The following is a 20,565-nucleotide window of genomic DNA, read 5'->3' on the forward strand; positions in this document are numbered from 1 at the left end:
TGCAAACAAGCTGAAATCGATCCCAAATATAACGACTTTAAGACTGAAATACACAATCCACTTGACTTGACCTTTCATACTGATCATGAAATGGAGTCATGAGAAAGAAATTCAATGTCTCTATCTCCTCCAGTCTAAGAGGACCTAATGGATATTCAAGCATAAACTAAATTTTGAACACATTGGTTAAAGCACACACGTGGCTTAGAAGGAAACGGAGTTTCCCTTTTTCAGATTATAATTTCCCATTCTGTGTTTACATCTGCTGCCTTTGAGATTGTTTGAGTCAATGGGCCTAATTTTGGAATTATAAATCTGTAAATAAATGAACTCAAGCTTCCTCAGAGCTACTTCTGGTCTAGATAGGTACATGTAAATGACAAAATAGTCCTGTCCACTTGATGCACCTACATGTGAAGTCTCAACTAGTTTCTTAACCAAGGCAACCACTAGGACCAAACCACCAACAGCCGTGGCTGAAAGCTGTGTTTCTCTGCTTCAGACACGAGAGGCAATCCTTCTGTCTGTGTACAACACTCTCTGCCAGATGCCAAGGTGAGGTGCATGACCCTGAGCAGTTCCCATACTACTCTGCAAGCTGGATTCTGGTGCGCTTCTTCATGCTGGATAGTGATTTACCCTACCAGTATGTGCCTCCCAACTAGCAATACCATATCTGTCAGTAAGTCCCTAGTACAGACTTTGATGCAGATACCAGAACTACCTTTAAAACACGTGATCTGGGCTGCGTATGGATTCCCGGAATGTAATGTCAGGGTTTTGCATTAAGACTCCTGGCGTGCAAAAGTGTGTATTCACGGCCTCTTCCATCAGGGTTCTTAGCTGCAAACTTCCGAGTAGTTTTTCAAAAGCTTTGAACATCAGCCTTCTTTGGCATTCTGGATCCTGCATTCCTAAAGCAGTGTTATAGCACCGGGGACTATTAATTCATGATGACATGTCATTATATAGAGACTTCAATAGTGATAGATTCCAAGACTTATTTGGAGTATGGCTATTATAGATTCCGTTATGCTTTTGGCCACACGAGGCTTCAGTGGAATTATTTTGTAATTATTGAATTATTATGTAACGGTAAGTAAATCCAGAATTTGTCCCCGTGGCAATTAAACATTTCAGAGTTTGGTTTGCTGATGATTAGTAAACCAACACTTTTGAAAAATAGCTTGTACAAGTGTATATTAATTGTATTTCCGAGTTCAATTACAGGATCAGTTTTAGCCTGTAGGGAAATACCTATTATATAACACTATTTCCACAATTAATGCTTTCTAAATGAAGGCGATTTTTACTCTGTTTTTCAAAACAGGAAAATGACAAATCTTTATCTGAAAATGAAAGATGAGACAATTTGACAGGCTTGAGCTGCCATAAAGAGCTAAAATGTAAGGTGTGAACATACAAACAAAAAAAAAAATTATGTGGGTGGGTAGAAGATGTATTCCTTAATCTAGCAAAATTTAAATTAGAGCAGTCAAATTCTAAACAACTTCTTAATGGAAATGTCAGTGTGGCTGTAATCATGGCAGCAGTACCAGGCACCAGTTCAAGAAATAATCAAATAAAAAAGAAAACCAAGACAGAATAAGGAAGTAAAATAGTAATACATAATGTGAGACAAGGGTTCCTTTACAATCTAACTGCTTGTCAACTCTGTTAAAGCCACTCTTCTGATAAACCAAATGAACATGCATACCTTAATAACTTACAGGTTAAGGATGCTTTATTTCTATTAATTAGTAGGTCATCTAAAATCATAGAAGCGTAAGACTGGAAAGGGTCTGGAATATTAAAAAAACTTCCTATAATTGCAGCAGTCATATAATAAATGTCTATCGCATTCATGGAAAATGTGCTTCACATGCCATCACCAAACCCGTTCAAAGACCTAGTCTGAAAGAGCAGGCTGAAGCCAAAGTACATTCGGAAAGGCATTAAGAAAGACTAAGCACTTTTCCAGTGCTCTCTGCCTTTACAATAACAGGAAAACTCCCCAGAGGAAAACTCCTATGGACTCAATTATTCTGACTTAGGGGAATGAAAAAAAAAGTGCTCCTGACTGTAAATCTGACGGTGGGGTTTTCATCCATCATAATGGATTTTTTGCTGTGTTAATGAAATGGTGATTACCAGCCAGTGAAATGGATGCATCATACTAACGCAAGATCAATTGGACTTCCTTATTATAACAAAGCATTAATTTTTCCTAATTAATCAGCCACAACATCAGCACACCTTGGCTGTAGTTAAGTAGTGATTCCAAATTGACTCTGGGGTAGTTGGTCTCTCCCTTGAATAAGGAAGATTTTAAATTCTGTTCTCATTTTCCCATGTGGTAGCTGAAATTGTGCATATGCACTTTTAAGCAGAGCGTAGACTTTATTTTCTTTGCAATTTAGCCAAGATCTGGAGCCTCTCTGACAGCAATTAAATCATTCCATCTTCTTTAGACCTGAAGAGAGTGGGGCAATTTTATCTTGTCATGAAAGGTTATGTTTCTGTATAATTATCTGGTCAACAGGAGGATCAGACTCAAGTTACATATGCTGATGATTTATTTGATTTATTCCAGTTTGTGTGTTGTGCATGTAACAATGGTATCCAAATACTTCTCACTGGTATTGAAACTTCTCTAATTTCTTTCTCTCTCTTCCTTCCTCTTCTCATACGTTTTTATGTTCGTAAGCACCAGGTAGAAGAAAACAGTTTGTTTAGATTATAGCCAACTTACCTTTTGTATAAAAATTGATCATACATTTTCTTTTCCTTAGCAGCAGGTCAGCAAAAATGGGTCTTTAAGTGTGTGAGAGCCAAACTTAACTGCCATTCACATCCTCTGGATTCCTTTTGTGGAGCTGGAGGGATCAGAAAGTATGTAGAAACAATTTGTAGGAAGGCTATGTACAAGTTTGGATCACTGTACAGTCCATAAAGGGAATAAAGTGCTTTTAATTCACCTACATGATGAGCAGGAGCCTCTTATGGCACAGGAAACTGAAAAACTGAGGACAAAAGGGGTAGTTGATGCAATGCTGCTTGTCGGACAAGTTATAAACTTGTGTCTCCCACCTAATGGGAGAGTAAGAATATGTGCGGCTACAGGTCAGAGTGCAAGGGGTTCACTCCACCTTTCCTCCAATGAGCTGGACATCTGATAGTTCAGGAATTTCCAAAGTGGAGGAAACCTTTCAGTAGCCAAAGTGGATGTCAGCCTGATGTCAAGTGTCTCAAAAATAATGTCAAGTGGAAGGCAGGCCCAGTGGCCTTACAATACCCAATATAATCTGAACAACTTAGAACAAACTGGGCTATCTTTCCCATAAATACTTAAAGTGGCCACAAATTTATATCTTAAGATCACGTTGACTTCCTATAGTTACCATTTTCTTTAACTTTTAACTCACTTTTCTTCAATTTTTTAATACTGTTTAAGTGGGAAGTCAGCTTTAGGAAGAGTTGCTAAAGCTCTTCAAGACTTGGGTGGTTTTCATATATTATAAAACCAGCAGAAAACCAACCAAACCAACAGATTAAGTTAGGAGTGAATCTCATTCCAGTTAAAAAAGATTGGAATTTTTCAATCTTTCATTTCATTGTGCTTTGGAAAAAAAGTTAGCTTTTGTGTGTTCATATTTCACGGTTATTCATAACAGATATGGTGATCACAACTTAACTTCCACGGCTTGAAAATACCATCAGTAAGTTTGTTTAACTTAGTCTCTGCTCTGACTATGGGAAAAATCTCTAAATACTAAATCTGCTTTCTGATAGTTTTTTGTTCTCTGTTATATCCTGTTGCTATCATAGTTCAATTATATCCTCCCAGGTTACTTTTCATAGCACTCCTGACCAATTTAAGAAACCTGCTGCCAATGTGCAGACTTCCGAGTCTGTAACATCATAAAGATAAGCACTGATGTTGCCAAGAGAAGCGTCCCTGTCTCTCGCTTAGGCTTTTTTGTAAAGTAGACAAAGTGAGATAACAATATTATGTGAAATGTGATTAATATGGTAATCACATTTGTCATCTCAGAAGCATTCTATTAGCTCTTCTGCTTCAGACAAGGGAACTCTCTTCTCATTTTCTTCCACACTTTCTCTTTTCAAAAGAAAAATGTAAATAAATTTTGCAGGAGAAGAGTGTCCTTATTCAGTTTCCGTCTGTTATAAAGGAATATTCTACCACGTAAAACTCAGAGGACAGAGCCTATTATTCAGGGCGTACCAGTGTGTTTTGTTTTGTTCATATAATCAGTGTGAGACTGACCAAAATATCTCCATGTTAACACAATTAAGCTTGGTTATAGGTAAATGCACAGGAAATACCATATTTCTTGCTGCTCAGACTCTGGTCAGTCAACCTGTATTTATTGGACTCTCCTTCAGCCTGATTTCAAGGGTCTGTTTATGGCCCAGATCCAGCAAAGCACTTAGGCACATGCTTATGGTTTAATGGGCATCTAATGTTGTGTTGGATTAAAAAAGTATTGGAGCTATACAGTTTTTGGAAAGCAGTCTTTATTAATGCCAGTAGAGATTTCTGCATCAGTCAGCAGTATATGTTAACCATTGCCACCATACAGACAGCTATTCCTCGTGTTTGAAAGGCTATGTTTGGAGGATATAATTTCTATGAGCTGCAGCATGTGATGGGTTTAGGATTGCAACTCATCTATTATGGATCACATTAAGGAACTTATTTGAATATGTTTTGTGCTTTCTTATATCCAGATCTTATTTCCTAGCAGTTCACTTAGTTACTAAGGGAATGGCTTGGTCTGTGTCCCTTTTTATGTTCTCAAATACCTGGTATTGAGGGGGAACTTCATGCAAAGAAAACCCTCAGACAAAATGCAATCTTAAAATACTAGAATCTGAAGCAAAGAAGCAACAGTTTGCAGTATCTCTGTACTTACTGTACCACCGTGAGGAACAGAAAAACTGGGTAAGAGGCAGTAGTGAGAGCTGACTGCAGTTAAAAGCATCTGAGGTGGATCAAACCAAGCACAACCAGGTGCTCTTCAAACAACTTCTCAGAACGAGTGTAGTGCAAGGGCACAGTCATACTGGTACTTCACAACCACGAACTTCAGAAAAGGTTGTTATAAAACAAAGGCTTGCTAGGCTTTTGCCTACAAACTTTTAGGCACTTAACTTTTGAAGAAAGCTCTGACCATAGCAACTCTAGGAGTAGAAAAAGGATAACAGTTTTCTGGCATTCACTTGTAGTAAAGGTTTAGGCTCTTCACAGAATCACAGAATTTCAGGGGTTGGAAGGGACCTCAGAAGATCATCTAGTCCACCCCCCCTGCCAGAGCAGGACCACCTAGAGCAGGTCACACAGGAACACGTCCAGGCGGGTTTTGAATGTCTCCAGAGAAGGAGACTCCACAGCCTCTCTGGGCAGCTTAAAGTACTCTGACCTTCCCATTAAAAGGTCAAATGCTGAAAGGTACTGAGGACCTGTAATTTTCACTACAATCAACCTCTGAATATTACGTACCTTCGAAGACTTGGCAGAAAGACTTCCTACAGTAGAAGGTATTGGAGGGACTGGCTTTTGACATCCCAATCAGGAGAAGTAGGTGTTGTGTGGTAAAAGGCTAGCTGATTAGAAAAAGTCACTTTTGATGGTTTCAATCTCTAATGTTACCACCAACACGAGACCAGTATGTCCCTCATTTGCCCCGTGATGGGAAGTGTCTTGTGGCCTGTGAGGAACCTGAGCAGCAAATGGATTAGTGGGAACAGACTCTGAAAAGAGTCGTCCTCACTTCCTCTTGGCTGGGAAGATCTTGTCTGTTTAAAGTAGCCTGGGCATTGTGGAAATAGAAAGACTGAGAAAAAAATATGCAAAGCACAGGCAATGCCAACATAACGTAAGACTGGAACAAGACTAGGCCCCATTGACCTGGCTGTATGTGATATTCTGACTCCTCAGCAATGAGGCGAAGGTGCTGTAAATCTCATCGGAGCAGAAGGAAAGATATTCAGGAGACAAATAAAAATGCAGTAGTGGCCTAACATAGTAGTACTATGATTTCGCACCACAAGGTGCACAAGAAAGTAGATCTTGAATTTGTAGAGTTTTGAATCCTGATGGTTTTGAAGTTTCTGCCAGGTAGAAGGGAAATAATTATAAGAGTGTGGGGAGAATGGCCATTCAGGTTTAATTCAGGCAAAACCATTCTGTAAAAGTTTAAATGCAGTTGACTGGGGGAAAAAAAAGGTAAAATCTGTGTTGTCTTTCAAAGTTCCAAGGAAGGACATCTTAGACAAAGGCAAATCCAGAGGAGCGGGAGTTCAAAGATAAGACTTAGAAGGATTTTTTTTTCCTTTTATGTCCTATTTTATAAGGGGATATAAAAATTTCTATTTGAACAACTAGTTGCACTGTACTGCCAAATTGTTTTTCATCGTGTAGTCTTCAATTAAAAACAAGTTAAAAAAGTGTAAAGCTTCTAAGTTTCTGGGAAAAAAACCCAAACAAACCCCAAAATTAGTATATAATTCTCTTAATTGAATTGTATTTTTTTGGTGGATTTACTTAACTACCCAGTATAGTTTCAGCAGAGAATTATATTTCTTTTTGAAACAGGATACAGTTCTTGAGCTGAAATCTATGGATTGCCTCAGAAGACTGAGCTCATTCAGATTTTCTCATTAGAGAAAATCCTGTAAAGGGAAATGCAAATATATTAATGTTTATGTTATGAAGAAAAAGCAGTAAAAGCTTTTGGTAGCAGCCAAAGATTTTAATAAATAAGATGAAATTAGCTGGCCAAATAGAAGAGAATTTCATGTGAAAGCTATTTGGAGATGTTTCATATTTTCTAAGAGATACTAAACTTTATCTACCTGCACTGGTACATATTTTCCCTCCCATACAAATGTGCCTCTGACATCAGTTACCTCTCAAATACCAATTTTACTTGGGAGGACAGAGTTAATGAATTTCTCCAGTGCTAAAGATTGATCCTAAATAAGTTGCAGTATTTTAGAAATTCCCGGCTGAAGGCACTTGAAGGGCAGTGCTTCAGCAGTCACATGCTGCCTTCACTCCTTGAGAGGAGCCAGCTGCAGATTAAGAGACAATGTGTATGAACAGAAGTTATTTGCCGTGATTGCTACTGATCTTTGGTTGTCCTGGGTGCTGTGTCCATGCTTTCCAAAGACAATACAGAACACAAGGTGCAAAAATTTGGCCTTTTGTATCTATTTCTTACAGACTCTTAATTAAAGCAAAGAACATCACTGGGTGCAATACTTTCCCTAGAAGATGTACATTTTAGTAATAAGTAAAAAAAAAATGAATAAAAAAGAATAAAGATGTATAGCAATACAAACATTTATTTGAGTATTATAAGTTTTCCCTTAGCACATCTGATAGGGGAAGTGCACTGTCACTTGATTTTTCTTATCACAATATTTGCTACCCTTACCCTGAACAGGGAGCCTCTCCAAGAGGTGAAATAGTTGCACCTATGTGTGTTAAATGGCAAAAAATGCAGTATTTGTTTCCAGAGAATCCCTATATCTGAAGAAGAGCTTTATGTAGTATGAGAGACCTTTCAAAGTAACTACATACTAAAAGTCATTTGATGTTAACGAAATCTCACTAGGTCAGTTTGGTTGGTCTGCAACTGGACAATCTGACTTTACAGAATGTGCTCTTTTTTTCCCTGCTTGGCCTTCCTTATTAGATGCTGGATAATGTAAAAACATCTGAAATCTTTAGGCTATCCATTTCTACAGTGGCTTGATCTTTTGTGTTTGCTTTGTACATTTTGTGTCTTTTTATTCGTTTGATCATTTGTAATAGTCCTCTGGAAGATCTTCTGTGTCGCTATTTGGTAATTAGCCATTGCTGTGGTCATTTGCATTTTACATAAGATGAAAATTAAAAAAAGAGGGTTTAGGCAGAGCTGAGACCCTTCTGTTAGCTGAAGTGCCAGGAAGCAGGCCAGGCTGCTAAGTGCACATCCATCATCAGTGAGCGCCAGCCTCTTCACAGCTGGTAGGCAGCACCTGTAAGAGGTTAGTCAGTCTGGCAAAGGGCTAACTGGGAGTAAATGGCAGGGACTAGATAGGGGTCAGAGGCTGGAAACCTTACTGTGCATTAGGGAACTGGGAAGCTGGGCATCTGCAGAGCAGCAGGAATATCCTGTGAAATGTTTTTGAGATCATCAAATGAGGTTTTTCTGGCTGGAAAATTTGAGGCTTGAGGAGGATCTTTGAGTTGATATGTGTGTGTGTAGGAGCAGTAGGATTTTCAATGACTTTCTGAGAAGTTCTGCACATAGGAAAAACCAATAGGTCAGATAGTGCTTGATTAAAACAAGGGATTGATGTCTCTGAGGAGTAGCCAGGCTTCACTTGCTAAGTCAAAGACGAGAACATACTGTGAACTAAACCGCCTTAGGTTTAATGAGGTCTGTAGTATGTGAGATGACCTCTGAGACTTCTCAGGGTTTCCACTTCTCTGTTGCAGTTTGAAGCTGGTCAGGTTATCTGGACTGCTCAGGAATCCAGCATCATTAGTAACCATTTCCTCTTTCCTTAAAGACAATCATTAGGTTAACACAATAGACCTTTCATCAGCATAGACACAGCATGGAAGCTGGATTTTAACTCAAAGCTTTCAGCTGGCCTTCCTGAGTGCAGGATTAGTGATGTGCTTCCACATCTCTACCTAATGAAATCCATCTCCATATGTTAGGGAAGTGAAACTCTGTGGTACACTCCACAGTTCTTGGTCTGAACATGTCTGCAACTCGTCTGACATGTGGGACCCAAAACTGCTCAGCTTCTCTCGTTGAACACAATCTCGGTAGTTTGTCAGAATTGACCTAGGCATGTTGCAGCCAAGACTGTAACAAAAATTGCTGGGCTGTTCAGCTGCATTAGCACCAAAACTGCCAACAGGACTTGAACTGATCTTTGTGTGTCTTCATGCTTTTGAAAGTGCAGTGGGCTTAATATTCCTTTGGAAGAATTTTCTTGGACTTAAAATATCTCTAAATTGCAGGCAAATCTGCAGTGCCCTCTAAGTAGACCTGAGATCATCTTAAAATATTGTTCTCAGATCCTGGTAGAATACTAGCTCTACAAAACATGCCTTAAAACTGTATAAATTCATCAGTAGTCATCACATAATGAAGGAGTATGGTTACACTTGTAATAAAGTACCTAAGCTAGGATGCTCATTTTGCTAAAGTCTGTGAGGAGGCTATTGAAGCACTGAGAATCAAGTATGGAATTGCTCTTTGAATGCAAGCGTGAAGCAATTCCATATAAATAAGTTCCAAAAGTTGAGTTCTGGTGGCTGCATTAGATTCCTCAACTGGAGTGGGCTAATTAAGGCCCTTTTCTCTGCTTTTTACAGAGCTCTTTAAAGTAGCAGTATTTTTCCCTGGATTCTTTGACTGAGCCATGTCTCCAGCTATGCCACACACTTGAGTCTTTGCTCTGTCTGCCCACCTACCCAAGCTATAGGCTCTGACATTATGAAGTGGGAAAGCATACATTTTTCTCCAGACGTTCTTTGCCTGTTCTCCAGAAGAGCTGCTGTGGCTGTGTCCTTTCTCTCTAAGTTCCTTTCCTTGAGAAAGATATTTATAGAGGTCACTAGCTAAGCCATTGCCACCTGTACAGTTTTCTTATCAATGCCTGCCCTGCCTTTCCATTTAACTCTAGGACCTTGTGTTTATTCTGCTAAAGTGTGACACTTAACTTTTTTGCACTTATTTTTATTGATTTGTAATACCTTTGGAAGTATAACAAATTCCTTTCTTCCCTTTTCATAGCAGGTCAAAGAGATACTTTCAGGCTTTGAGTGCTTTTATTTTTTTCTTACAACTTCCAGAATGAAAAAGGCAGTTTTTCACCCTGGCTCATATTGTTCTTGCTTGCTGGAAAGATTCTTGAGCTCAGGATTCAGCTTTTGGCTTTACTGCAGGTTCTTTTAATACCCTCTGCTACTAAACTTCTCTGTTGCTATAAAAGAGGGCCATTCAACTTCCTCTCTCATCTTTGCTGATTTTTGACATTTGAAATGACTGGCTGCTCTGGGCAAGGAGGCTTTCCTCCACTGTGTTCATATAGGATCTCACATAGAATGAGGTGGCAGTAAATCAATACAATTACCTCAATAAGCATAGCTGAGAATATGCACCTAAAGTTTCTTTCACTTTTTCTACCGGTACACTCCTGCGTTCTTTCCACTTTTTTTAAAAAAAATAAAAAAATATGTATTTTCGTAATGCTGTGTGCTCAGTAGATCCACTAAAGGCAACATTTAGACAAATAATTATTTTACAAGAATGATTTTGTAAAGAGACAGGTCTGTACTACAGGATGAATTTCCACATTATTTGAGATGGTCCCAAGAGCTGCAGCAGACTATACAGGATTACATTTTGAACCACAATGTTGTCAGGTCAGAGATGGTGCTTTCAATAAGCCATTGGGAGTCAATTAAAAATTTTATGTGTTCTGGCCTGTTCTAGCAGTGACAGCTCCCGAGCTCAGGTCAGGTCAGGTTTGCTTCTGTGCGAGATTCAAGCGAGTATTCACATGACATTGCACCGGCCTTTGGTAGCAAAACTCTCACACAGTTTACAGGCCTTTTTAAAAGTGAAAGAAACTAAGGTTGTCAGGACATTTTAATCTCTGCTCATATTGTTCCTGTTGCAAGACTCTAGCCCATTGCTTGGTCAAATCCTTTGTGACTTGACAGTTATTTTGCCAGACATTATTTTTCCTGCTCTCCAAACAAGATCTATTCTGGCGGAGATCTTGGTTCATGATATGTAGAAGGCTTGAGAAGGGAGGGATGCACTGGAAAATAAAAGAAGTAAGGATGATCTAAATCTGATTGAAGAAAAAGATTAATTCAATTTCCCTTCTTCCCTTTTTTCTAGTATTCCATCATAAAAGGTAGAAATATCCTTACAGTTCCACTTACAGAGCCCTGATTCTTCCTGCAGACTCCATTGCCTGTCTGGGCTTTGATTTTCAAGGAGGTTCTAAGTTACTTTGAGGTCTTTGTCCCCCTCTCATTAAAATGTGGTTGACGTAGTCAGTGCTGTCTATAAACTGGGTGACAAAATAGTGTGTCATAATGCATGATACTCTCATTTCAGGTGATGCATGTAGACTTATGTAAGGAGGAGGCCTGGATTTTATAGCCACCTTTTTTTTTTTTTTGACCAGAGGCTACTCTAGATAAGAGTAGGGCTGGCCCAAAAACAGAGGAAGCCCAACAAGGAGGTGACATCGCTTTTCTTTCCTCTTTCACCTCTGAGGACCAGAGTGAGGACCAGAATTGAGAATGGGGGAACCTTCAACACTATGAGCAATCCAGAATTCCTCTGTGCTTAGACAGGAGAAGGGAGGCCAAAACCCTCTGTTTCTGATGAAAATAGGATCATCGGAAAGGCATCTTCTTGGGGGAACTCTATGATATTCTTCTGAAGAAAGGACCTGAAACAGGGAAAACATTTGTTTGCCAATGAAAGCTTTCTGATGGGCATTAAACCTCATATGAATATAAGCAAAGAGGCTGACCTTTGTGTTATTTGGACATGCTCAATATCCGAAGACTTATTTTTTTTTTCCTAAGAACTATGTTTTTCCATGGTGTCCTCTGCTGGGTAATACCAAAATGATGTTAGCCTGGCTGACTCCTAACCCAAAGAAACTGTGTTTATTTTTAGCATCTGATAATGAGCACACTCCATTGAGGTTTTGATACTGAAAAGCATAGGACACATACAGCTCACATTGCAAGCAATAAGAAGAGCAGGTGCTCAGTCCTACTCAGGACATAATGGACAACAAGTGGGACATTTGGTGCAAGTTCACATGTGTTCGAGTACTCAAGATTCCTCTCAAACCAGATTTTATTATCAAAATGTTATTATCATAGAATCCTAGAATGGTTTGTGTTGGAAGGGACCTTAAAGATCATCTAGTCCCAACCCCCCTGCCATGGGCAGGGACACCTTCCACTAGACCAGGTTGCTCAAAGCCCCATCCAATTTGGTCTTGAACACTGCCAGGGAGGGGGCATCCACAGCTTCTCTGGGCAACCTGGTCTAGTGCCTCACCACCCTCATAGTGAAGAACTCCTTCCTAATATCTAATCTAAAGCTACTCTCTTTCAGTTTAATGTCATTAGGCCTTGTCCTATGACTACATGCCTTTGTAAAAAGTCCCTCCCCACCTTGCCTGTAGGCCCCCTTTAGGTACTGGAAGGCTGCTATAAGATCTCTGCTGAGCCTTCTCTTCTCCAGGCTGAACAACCCCAACTCTCTCAGCTGGTCTTCATAGGAGGGGTGATCCTGTCCCCTGATCATCTTCATGGCCTTCCTCCAGACTTGCTCGAGGAGGTCCATGTCCTTCTTATGTTGGTGGCCCCAGCACTGATCACAGCACTGCAGGTGGGGTCTCACCAGAGCGGAGTAGAGGGGGAGAATCACCTCCCTCGATCTGCTGTCCACACTTCTTTTGATGCAGCCCAGGAAGTAATTTGCTTTCTGGGCTGGCTGCAAATGCACATTGCTGGCTCATACTCAGTTTGTCATCCACCAGCACCCTCAAGTCCTTCTCTGCAGGGCTGCTCTTGATCCACTCATCACCCAGCCTGTATCTGTGCTTGGGACTGCCCCGACCCAGGTGCAGGACCTTGCACTTGGCCTTGTTGAACTTCATAAGCTTTGCACAGGCCCACCTCTCCAGCTTGTCAAGGTCCTTCTGGATGGCCTCCCTTCCCTCCAGCATGTCAACCGCACCACACAACTTGATGTCATCAGCAAACTTGCTGGGGGTGCACTCAATCCCACTGTCCGTGTTGCTGACAAAAAAGACTGAGATGAGTTTAGGAGTATTTACTTTGCCAGCTTTGCCTTCACTGCAGAAGTTCAGATACTGCAACTGAAGCTGCAATATGAAAGTTGTAAATTGTTTCAGAAGTAGTCCAGTAAGACATCTCTTAATATGGCAGGTTGTTTTTGAAGATACTCATATATATGAATTTACACAGACTGGAATTTCGGTTAGTAATTTTGCAGCAAAGGCTGCATCACTGAAGTTGCTACTTTCTCTGCTTCCTCATGACAGTATAGTTCAACACAGCAGGATGAAGCCTGGCAGCTTTAAAGCATGAATGTTTAGAACAAGCCAGAGTGTGCTTCTAAGCCAGTCACTGTCTTAAGCCCATCTCAGAAACAAGTCTGTTAGTGGGGAGCAGTGATTCGTGGTTTACATGCAGTATGAGTGAACCAGCATATTTTATGGAGAACAATCTGAGTGATCCCGTAAATCTTAGTGCTACCCATAGCCACTATACATAGTTCTGGGGTTTTTCCCAAAGTTTTTCATTGTTTTGTTTGTGTATGGGGCTGTTTGTGTGTAGGCACATGGAATGACTGTGAACTGGAAGGACTGATTGGATTCCTCAACAGGTTTCATGGTGATATTTTAATATTAAGTGTTTCAGAACAACTCCACCTCCACTATTGTAAATCTGTTCATTCACAGAATGTTTGCACGCGAACAGAATATGAGACCTTGGTCATTGTATTCTCCAGTCTCAGCACTGCTTGCAGCTTGTCCTAACTCATTTTCTTCTGCACATGTTATGAATTTGCTATTTATTCCTTTTTGACATGATTATATAAAATCAGGTAAGGCAAGAGTTTTACAATCATTCACTAGATATTTTGGATGGTTGAGGAATGGGGCAAATGTTGACTTGAGCAAGGAACAGGCTGAAGAAGGAAATGACAGTTACACAGAAGGATGCGTGAAGTCTGAAAGACCTTATTTGATATTTTCACTGAAGTACTGGTATGTTTGTGCTAACAAATTATTCTGGTAATAAAAATGGAGGTTTTATCAATAGGTAGAGAATCGAAATACAGTACAGAAAAACTAGACAGCTTTAAGAACTGGAATACTGACAAGAAAATTAGAATTCCAGGTCATACTCTGAGGAATTAATCCTACAAAGAAATCAGGTATTTGTAGTGTGTAATAACAGCCATGGAGCAGACCTGCATGTATTTTCAGATGTTATTTGAAGAACAAAAAAAATACAAAGCTCCCTTGAATTTGAAGAGAAACTTCTTTCAATCTTTGTAGTGTAGTCGCAAAGTAAAAATCCTTGATATTTTAAAATTTAATTTTATTAATTTGCATAAGGGATTGGATGACATGATTATGACATCATTCCAAGTCTAGTAGGCATGTTGTAGACATTGACTCAAAAGTATTCTCAAAATATGAAGTTGTTTGTTAGATAACTCCACCTCACTTTTCTTCAGCCTTGGCTGTGGTTCATGGTGTATATATATACGGCAGTAATCCTGACCTACCTGGGAGACAGTAAGATCAATCCATGTAAGTAAGAATTACAGAAGAGAAGGTGTTATCTTCAGCTGTTTATATGTTGATGTGTTTCAGTCTGATTCCCAAGTAGTTAAAAACTTGTAATGTTATGATGTAAGCTCCAACCCTCTGGTCAAAAATGGAAATCTGGCGGCTTTGGCTTTTGTAGCACTGACATAGTCATGAACCATCTTGGCTGACAAGGTTAAACTATAACAAAGGGACTGTCAATTTAAAACAGATTTATAGTGGATATAGAAAACTTAGTTTAGGGAGCCACTGTATAGTTTCACATCATTACTGACTCACATGCGTTCCTTAGTACAGATTACCCTTGTTTCTGTTAATGTAATCGGCGGTGGTTTGCTGTTGAGACTGTTTGGCTGGTGCCAGCTAAGATAGAGGTGCTTATTAGTGTTACTTTAAGGGTAAGTGGGTGTGTGCACGTTTCAGAAACATCTATCTGAGAACTGAATTTGGAGCTATGCATATAAAGAATCTTTTATTTATTTCAGCTGGACTCTTTCCAATAATTTTCTCGCATTCCTATGAGCATCCATCAAAATGATCTCAGACAGTTCTAAGCAATATATTGTAAAAAGCACTTCAGTGTTCAAGACCAGCCCTCAAAATTTTTGCAGCATAGCATGTCATGTACATGTATCCAAAGTGCTCATGTTAACTGGTGGGGATATAATCAGATCCTGAGCCCATGGAGAAAAAAAAAATCTATCATGCTACTAGTGAATAGTTTTGAGATACTTTCAAGATGATCGATCTCTTCCTTTATTATTTCTAAAAAAGGGGGTTTTGAACCAAAAAATATCACAGCATGTAGCACAAAGAGATTGTCAAAGAAAATTTGTCCATGTCTATAAAAATTGCAGTAGCAATGCTTTCAAATTGATTATTGATCAGGTATTACTTTCATTATTGGCTCAATAACAAGATGCCTTGATTGATGGAAAAAATTCTGGGGTGGGCTATTCATAACTTCAATGTGTGACCTAGCTTTCTTGTGCTGAAGTCACTGTATGCTTTTGAAAAATCTCCTGATTCATTCTGCATGAGAGGAGCAGGCAGGGTCAGATGTACAAATCACCAGAGCTCTTTGCAGTATGTATTTCCACTTGCATGAAAGTATGGATCAGTTAGTGATTAACAGATGTGAGAATTTTGTGAGTCCTGACATGTCATGACAAGGAACGTGCCGTATCCTATATCAATCTCTAACGTAATGATTTTGCTAAATCATCTATTACATATTGTGATTGGCTTAAATTTGCATTTAGAATCATCAAAATCTGAGAGGAAATTGTTTTAAACTCAGATGAAATATCCATATTCTTGTTTTAGTATTGAAGTTAAAACTCAAAATGTTGACATGTAAATAATTGCACTGACTTGTTCAATCCCTCATAGCCTTTTCACAAAACAGCTTTGTAATAATTTTTTTATGATAGGGCATATATTTCAAATGTTCATTGTTCTACTTCAAGCAATAAAGCTGAACTACCCTGTTTATACAACAAATTCTTTTTGGTTTTGCTATTTAGCCTAAATATACCAGTTATCCTTATTTTAGCTCTTTGAGAAATATATGAACTTCAGAAATAATCAGGCAAGAAAGAGAAAGCCTGAAGTTAACGGATAATGTTTAGCTACTTACTGTTGGAGAGAATTTTTAGGATAATAATCTGCTGTCCTCAGAGGGTGGCTTGAGCAACATTTTCTTGCACTTGCTATACATTTAGACCCACTAAAAAAAGCCATAAAAACTAGTGCACATCAGCATCTGGCTGGTGGAGGATGTACAAGAAATTGCTAAAGCTGGAAAGAGACTTAGTCTGAAAATATTTGTGTAACGTATTTCATCTATTTTTGTCCGGCTGTGTTGATAGAAAAGACTAGCTGTGAAACTGCATTCGAAGTGGGTTTTTTCCTCTCAAAATAGAAGCAAAGAAAAATGGTACAAAGCTATATTGTCCCTCTTTTTTTGTCCAGGTAGCTTTAACACTAGGGTCAAATTCTGCCCTGACTGTTTAATATAAAAACTTGGAAAATATGCTGCCGATTACAGTTTTTTAGCTGAAAGCAAGCCTTGCTACATTTCCTTATTTAGGTTTGCATTAACTTAACTGCTTCTCCAGACTTCATCCATTCAGCATTGTCTGAGTAGTGAAGCCTTTTCAAAATCCTCAGTGTCAAGCTACTTGCCAAGACTATATGGTTTTAATTTCTTATGTATATTTTGAGCTTAGCTGAGCTGTTAGAATTTGTCTTTGTCTACCTGGTGAAGACAACCCATAATTTCTTTACTCCAAAATAGATCTTGACTTCTTGTGGCATTTTGCACATGGGAACATCTCCCTACTATTACTGTCTGATATTTAAATAGTACGCGCTTTCTCAGAGGAAGGGCTCATTGGGAACATTGAAACTTTCCGAACATGCACGACTTTTCTCCTCAACATTGAAGTCCACCCACTCATAGAGTGGGAGCCTCCTAACACAGGTAATTGGAGCGTCAAGTGCTGCATAACTGGGAGGAGGAATGCTTGGATGAAGGCACTGGGACATACCAATGTCTTTGAAAGCCTGAAGAAGGCACTGGGACATGCCAATGTCATGGCACCCTTCTGAAGAGCAGTGGTCTCACATCTTGTTCACAGCACTCCTTTATGATCAAACTTCTTGCATATTGGTTATGTGGATTTGGACTGTATCTGAACTAAATGTTCACATTTTTGTATTATCTTTTCTTAATAGGAGAAGGGAAGAAGTGGCTAACTAACTAGTGAGCTGACAGGCCCCACTTTTGTGTAGTAAATCCACATAAATCATGTTTCAAGCAGATCCCATTTGCTTGCTATAAATTGACTGACTTTCTGCAGAAGTGTGCTCTTTTATTTTTTTTTTTAGTTTAGTGAGAGATGAACAGTTCTGGCAATCTCTATTTCTCATCTCTTACACAGGGTGTTTGTTAACATTCACAAACAACAAACTGCAACCAGTTCTTCATCAGATGTCTTTTTTGTTATATTTAATTTATTACTCCTACACCAAATAAGCTATAGGACTTCACCATGATGTAAATGTCATTTACATGCTTTTATTTTTCATTCAAAATACTCTGAAGATGTTCATGAATAGTTGAAATACCAGACAGAGAAGCAGATCTTTTGGAGCTTGTATTTATATCAACTCCAGATCTTGCTGTGAGAGCAATGCATAAATACATCTAAATGTGTTGCAAAATAATGTAATCGTTAAAGCATTCTTTTGGAAGGAATAAAAAGAACACGAACAGGGAGCACTTTTACTTTCTATTGCATTGATGCCCATTACAGGTTAAGAGAAAAGCAGGATAATGTGCAGCTTTTCAATATTTTGTATGGAATTTTCACATTTAGACAATTTTAAGGTACTGGCTAACTGTGATGGAGGAAAGGAGTCACTGGGCTTTATTTTAAATGTACTTGATTTGATCTGGAGTAAACCACAGCTTTATTTTATGATGGTTTTTGCTTTTTACCACAGAGGCAGCAATTACTGAGCGTATAGAATATTCAGAACTTTGTATTCTGTGCGGTGACTCAGTTTGTGGTTTTAGATATGGCAATATCCAGACCATTAGATTCACTCAGGATTGCCATATAATCATCTGGAAGGGATACCGCTATAGCCATGTACACTTTTAGTAAAGATGCCCCCAATCTATATTGGGTTAGCCAGAACTTTTCTATACTGTATTCTTTCAGCTTTCTCTTTGCAAAACACTCATACCTCCTCTATTAATAATGAGTCTTTAGTATTTTCTAGGATATGCTCAGGTTACAGGTGTTCAGCTTTTGCTGCAACATCAAATGTTATTTGAAACATGTACTTCAGTGGTTCACACCCCTCTGAGACCCCTTTGTGGACAGGAAATACTCCTAGAATTCTCCAGGCCCAACAACCTATCGCCTTCCCAAAATTTTACACAGAGCTGAAAAGGGGCAATGAGTAAAGTCTCTTTTTACCCTGGGGCCAGTTCTGTCCTCACTTTGACAGCCTCCTAGTTAATGCAGTTGGTTCTCTGGCTGAAATGACAGCTGTCTCTGCTGATATTTTTCTGAGAACAAAAAGGACTGAAAAAAGCAATTTTTTAATGTCGTGTTCTTTAAAAGAAAGCCTGGGAAATTATAATAAAACAGCAAGCATAAAAGTTGCTCATGACACTCGTTTTTCCTGTACTATGGATACACTGTGGTATTGGAGAGTGTTGCATGATCATATATTTTCTCCACGCAGCCTTGACCCCATCTGGTACTTGGCATAGGCACAGAACAGAAAAGAATTAATGCAACAGGGATCACTGCAACTACCTTGTTTTCAAATATTTAGTCTGCAACCTGAGCAAGACTACTTTGACAGAGGGGATTATTTGTTATATATGATTTAATATTTTTGAAAGCCATCCCTTACTTTTACTTAAGTGAGGGAGAGACCTTACATAGCACAGTTAAAGTCAGGATGAGTGCTACCAATTGCAACCAAGTGAGATTGACTTTAACAGAGTGATTATCAGCTAAAGACCATTTGTAGAGATATGGTCGAGCTGGACTGAGGAATGAAGTCTGACTAGATCTGAATTGTGATTTTTTTTCATAGCTCCCTGTGCTGGTAGAGATGCTGAGGGATAAAAGAAGATTGTTTTTCAAAAGTGTGCTGTGTTTGCTGAATACAGAAAGATGAATATGGTATTAACTTTAATCTTAGCTGTGGTTTACTGATTTCTGGTGGTTGTAATTCTCTGCCTTATTTTATTTGTTGAAAGTGAGATTAAAGAAGCATTCATTTGAGAGGAGTCTGTAAATTCTGGTGGTACCAGCTGTACTATCAGACTGTTGGGAAGTCTGATGCTTATTTACCAGAGCAACCTAATCAATTTTATGGTATAAGTAGTTTTCTGGCTAAATGTCTCCATTATTTTGGGTGGAGATATTCTACATATGCACCGCTGTGTAACAGCGTGCCCACCTATTACCCACTACAACAAACAGAGCTTGTAATATGTGTTTTTGGCAAAGTAATTTTTCATTACTGTAAGCTGTATATACTACCCCATATCCCAGCTAGAAATAATTACACAGGCTTAGCACGATAGAATTAGAAGCTTTATTATGCCAGATGGAGGAATATTTTATATTAACATTAACAAGTTTTCTGAGAGTTTTCTGTGAAAAACAAAATGAGAACATGAATGTGATACTAAATCTATCAGGTAAACATTTTCCAATATAAAGTCACCATTCTAACATCTTACTCACTTTAACACAGCAGATGTGGCTCCTGAAATTTCCTAGCAGTACTTCCTGCCTCAACAATGAAACACCGCTATGAAAACAGCTTCATACAGCAACTTGGGGATTTGAGGGCTTACAATAATCTATGAAGATGTAACTAATTGTTTATTTAATACATTATCTTTAAGACTGACAAATTTGTCAAAGTACTGACTGAATTTAATTATGTATTTCTCTTATGCTTATGTTACTTAAAGAAATAGAATAATATCCAGCATTGCTTAATGCCCAGGTAAAATTAACCGATTTATTATTCATCCAGAGATGGCCTCTTAATGTTTAACGTGGATAAATCACTGTTAGAAATTATTTTTTTTTTTAATAGACCTCTGGGCTACAGCCAGCCATCATACTATTTGAGTGATATCATATCGCCAGAGGTGACATCAGCATGGAAAGAAAGGTGTTCTGCCTGCATGACACTCATCCAAAGTAGCATTACTCAACACCTTGCATGTGGTGTGGGATGATGGAGAGTTTGAAAAGATGTTCTCACAGCACCTTGCGGTAATGGAGCAGAAAGGAGTGAAAAGCTTTTGTTGAATCCTGTGTTTGCAAATGTGGGTGGAATTCTCTGAATAATTTTGGCTGAAATTAAGCCTTTGCTCAATTTCCTCCCCTGCCTGGGGGAAGTGAACCCACACCCATAGTGGGAATACTTCAGTCAGAAGGCTACCACTTCTTCTGGGGTAGGGTTTTCTCTTGCCCTGGTTTGCTTGAAATAATGACATTATTTCAATAATCAACAATTGAGTTGGCTAGGGAGAAACAGAATGGGAGTGAATCCACAGCCCAGAGATTAAGA

This window comes from Leptosomus discolor, chromosome 4, assembly GCF_034619465.1.
Source record: "Leptosomus discolor isolate bLepDis1 chromosome 4, bLepDis1.hap2, whole genome shotgun sequence".
In the NCBI taxonomy this organism is placed as follows: Eukaryota; Metazoa; Chordata; class Aves; order Leptosomiformes; family Leptosomidae; genus Leptosomus; species Leptosomus discolor.